Source organism: Lycium barbarum, chromosome 7, assembly GCF_019175385.1.
Source record: "Lycium barbarum isolate Lr01 chromosome 7, ASM1917538v2, whole genome shotgun sequence".
Taxonomy (NCBI): domain Eukaryota; kingdom Viridiplantae; phylum Streptophyta; class Magnoliopsida; order Solanales; family Solanaceae; genus Lycium; species Lycium barbarum.
The window spans coordinates 123,677,654-123,682,302 of NC_083343.1; the positions used below are offsets into that span (position 1 = coordinate 123,677,654).

The 4,649-nt window shown below is 32.4% G+C and overlaps 1 pseudogene; it reads right to left on the reverse strand.

The window, feature by feature from the left end:
* Window positions 1-255: 255 nt before the first annotated feature.
* On the reverse strand, window positions 256-2,243 carry LOC132602565 (protein RADIALIS-like 3; annotated as a pseudogene).
* Window positions 2,244-4,649: the final 2,406 nt, after the last annotated feature.

A 4,649-nucleotide genomic window follows, 5' to 3' on the forward strand; every position in this document is an offset into this window, starting at 1 on the left:
CAATGTGATTAAGTCAAATGCAGAGTTTCAATCGAAGCTATTAAGTTTTGTTAAATATGTATCATTAATTTACATTCGTCCCTAATCGTCCAGACAACCAGTGAATGAATAGAGGCATTTCTTTTTCTATTCAAGACATGATTTTTAACGTTGATTCATCTGAATGTGCTATTTATTTATGGACGTAAATCTATTAAAAAATTGACACTCGAAAAACAAAAAAATCAAGAGAAATAGAGAAAAGGGAATACGGTATAATTTCCACACACGTTATGTATTTTAACAACAAAATATTTCAGTGCAAATTAGCAAAATAGACATGGACATAGAAGAAGTTAATTACTCCAGCAAATACAAGATACTAGGCTAGGATAGCTGAAGGAAAGAACAACTTTTTTGTTTTTTGTTTTTTGTTTTTTGCTTTTTATACAGATACTCAAGACGGTATTGAACATCGATGCAATTTCCTTCTCACTATAGCCTCAGATTCTGCATAAGCCTGTTCAAGTAAAATAAGATTAAAAAGAGATTAATTCCGATACACTGAACTGTATAAGAATTTTTACGGAATAAGGTCACCACAAAAAAAAAAAAAAATTATAGGTAATTGTCAATAATAAGCAAAAACAATAACTTAAAAATAAGGTTGACAACCTGATATAATTAACAAGTTAAATTATGTAAAACTAAGGAGTAGCATACATTTTCTTACTCTATTAGTACATACAAATTAAATAAAAAAGAAGTTTAAATTCCATATTGGGTAAAAGGTTATTCGTTCAATGTATTTGAATTCTATCAATTTGCATATAAAGTGCTTAAAATATGTGTTACATCATGTGATAATACTTATGCTCAAGACAAGATACAATTGTTAAACAATTTTGTTTTGTATAATAAGGTGGTCAGAAATTAAGATGTAGGACAATATGCATGTGCACTAAAACAAGTGGGAATAGATTTCATGTGGGTTACTTAGAGCTTAAACAAGTAGGATTAGATTTCATGTGGGATTGCTAAATTAGGAGCTTAAACATTATAGGGAACATTAATAGCTTTCCTAAAATATCAAAAATCAAACAATCTGGAAGATAGCTTCAAGAATTTCTTTATTTGAACATGTCTTTAATTGGCATAAACACAAAGATTTAAGTAATAGCAAATAGTATTTACGTACAAAGTGCAATTTAGCTAGAGGCTGTTATTCTATTTTTCGGATTACCATATCGTGTTTACTATAAAGTTACTAGTGTTATAAAAATAAATCAACTTAACCCGATAATATAAAAAGTTGTGTTCATAAAATTTACAGTATAAAACTATTAAGCTGGCAAGAAAAAACCTAGCAAAAATAGTAAAGGCTAAAGCCTCAGCATTTCTATAATATATCCGTTTATTAAGGATATCATGACAGTTAACAGTTTTTCAAAAAATATGAACGACTATTTCATGGATGGTTTCAACTTGTTTGGAATTAAAGCATACAATTATTGTTGCAACTGCTGCATGCCCATAATCAAAATATTTTACACTATCTGATCACTTGAAATGTAATAACAGACTATGTTGCTGGGACTCTTCAAAAATGTTATCGCATCCGTATCATATCCTTAAAAGTGAATTACTTTTGAAGGATCCAACATACACCTACGGACATTTTTAAAGAATTCGAGCAACATAGGTTACATGTAACTTCCCATAACAAGTAGAATATTAGTAATGTTAAAAATAAGGCGAATGACCTATACGACAAGTTAAATTGCAATGATGGATTAAAATTTTCATTACATCGTCAGTGAATATAAGTTAAATTCAGCCATAAAAATGAGAAATGTGTGACTATCTTGGTATGATGAAAAAGATTTACAATACCTTTGTTCCTTAATTAGCATATCTTCTTCCATTGCTACCAGCAGCCCTATAATTGGGCAAAGGTACTTGATCATTTTCTATCTGCATTACATCTTTTACAAGCAATTCATAGTGCCTCCTCACTTCATCTGCTGATTTTCCACCTACACACCTAGCAATATTATGCCACCTATCAGGAGTTTCCTTGTCATATAAAGCCAATGCCTCCTCAAATTTTTTGTTTTGTTTTGTAGTCCAATTTGCCATTGTAGTATAATAATTTGAGCTTATGTTGTGATCAAGATATCTAGGAGGAAGGAATTGTGAGATGGGAATTATATGGAAGAGGGTGAAAAGAAAAAGACTAAGTCAAGGGGATTGTATGGACAAGATGTTAAGCTATGTTATTTATAGGAAGGAGGAGAAAGGTGGCATCTAAGGTGCGGCCTATCAGATGGTCAATAAAGTGAGTAAAAATCATGGTGAAATTACTACTTAAATTTAAAAAATGACAAAAATCGGTAGGTGATTTCTATTAATTTATCTAAAAATTGGTGGATAGAGTTACCCAGTATTTAATTATGCTGGTGAGAGGTAGAGTTTAGATCCGATATTTTAAGTTTAAGGATTCTGAATTCTAGAAAAGACAGCTTATTAGGCTCTGAAAAAATTATTTATACACTTCAGTAGATTTATAACACAATTGCAGGAAGTTGGCCAAACCTATTGGTTCATCGAACCCGTATATAACTAGTGTAGCTCTAAGATGGATTTAGGATTTCTAGAACATGGTGCACCACTAAAAAGGAGGAAAAAAAATGTATTTAGTGGGATTCGATCTCTGTTCTTTGGGGTAAATAACTCAGCATTCAACATTTTTGGAACATAGCTGCCAGCAGATAATATTAGATAAATTCTAGGAAATATGTACATAAAATATCTAGTTTTGCCGAGCGATCATGGGTTCACGTGCCCCTATTTTTTTGCCTAAATCCGCCCCTTGCTCTGCCTCTAGTGGGAGGTAGCAGTGTTAAAATTGTGAAGATGCAAGCAAGTTGGTCTGGACGCTCCACCACTAGAAAAAAATATACTAGCAAGTACTCCATAAAATTATTGAGGTGCGTGCAAACTGTCCTGATTCCACTGTTATAAAATAAAAAAATAAAGGAAAAAGTGTAGGGTTTAGCAAGTTGGCGAATATCTTTTCATTTTATAGGAGGGGATCTATGTTACACATAAATGTGATTCTTGTCTGAAGAGCCAACAATATGAAGTGAGGCTAATCGGAAGATGTGGAAGGAAAGTAATTAAGACAAAGTATCTACAGAGACTTTAAAAATTAATTCTGATGAAGTCATCTTCTTGCTTTTTATAGTATCAGAAGCAAGTGGATCACCTAGGGAATTCACCTAGCCGGTGGATAGGATTAGATCCCTAATTTTAATTAAGATTACGCGCTAAAGCAATTAAATCATAATCTATCAAAAACCTGTCTTTTTGGTTGGAAAATGTTGTAATTACTTCTCTACATCAAATTGGAAAAAATCATGTATTATTAACCCTTCACTTTTAGATCTTTTTCTGACAATTTATGTACAATATTCTGAAATACGATTGTTGATTTTGATCTTAGAATAAAGGGTGGTTTCAGAGTTTGAGATGTCTGAGTTTGGGAATTTCGAACGGCTCTCTCTATTGATGTTAAAAGCGATGATCCATGCTAGACCTGAAATAATAAACGGTAATTTTTGTCAGTTCTAATCCTTATAAATACCACGTTTAGCACGTGATCACCTAAATTTGCTTCTCCAGAATGCCAAAAGCATGACATCATTAGGTTCAAATCATGTGAATGGAATCGCCTTTGTTAGGGAGCGCTTTCACTTCAGTGTGAATCTTCCCGATACGAATTCAGATTTAATCGGGCCTCGTTCCGGGTATCGACAGCGAGCGGAAAAAAAAAAACAAGAATCATATTCTATTGTACAACATGTGGCATAAAGTTCTATATGAAAAGGATGTAATCCTAGTTGTATTAGTCTACCAAGCTAATGTGTCTACCAAGCTACTTGTTGCAGAATGATATTGTTAATTTTGGATAAAAAAATTATTTAACATCCATCCAAGATGCTAGGGGACTTAGAAATCTTTTATTATTTCTCTTCTAACGATATGGTCAAGAAAACTTTCAAAAAGCAAATGAATGTGCCAGAAGTTTGATTTTACTCTAACGTTCGTTTAATAGACAGCGAGTGGAGTGCATAAGCCCCTATAAAGATAGAGGTGCATAATACACGAGCTCGTAAGTAAAGTACGGAAAACTTAAAGAAGATATATACAAACAAGATATCCATCAAGAAGGAAAATCATTAAATAGAGGAGCTCCCGAGCAGTTGGTCATATAGATGTGTCGATATCAATGATAACTTATTATATCGATGTCTTTTTTTTTTTGGACTTTACGTTACAAAACATCTGGTTAAAAATGTGGTCATGTGGATATGATTCTTCATTGTGACATTATCTTATGTTTTACCAACAACACAAGTGTAATGGCCTTCAAACTATTGAATTGGCATACTATATTTTCCTAATGATTCTGTTTCCTGATTTGGAAAGGTTTCCCTAACTGAAAAAATCAAAGTTGTTCCAAAGACCGAAGGAAGGTTTGATTTTCCAGATGGTTTATCGTCTTAAAGTCATTTAAATGATTTTTTGTAACGAGAAAATCACTTAATACCCAAGTATCACGTAACTCACTAAACTATTTTTTATAATCAGAATGTCGATCAAATTTG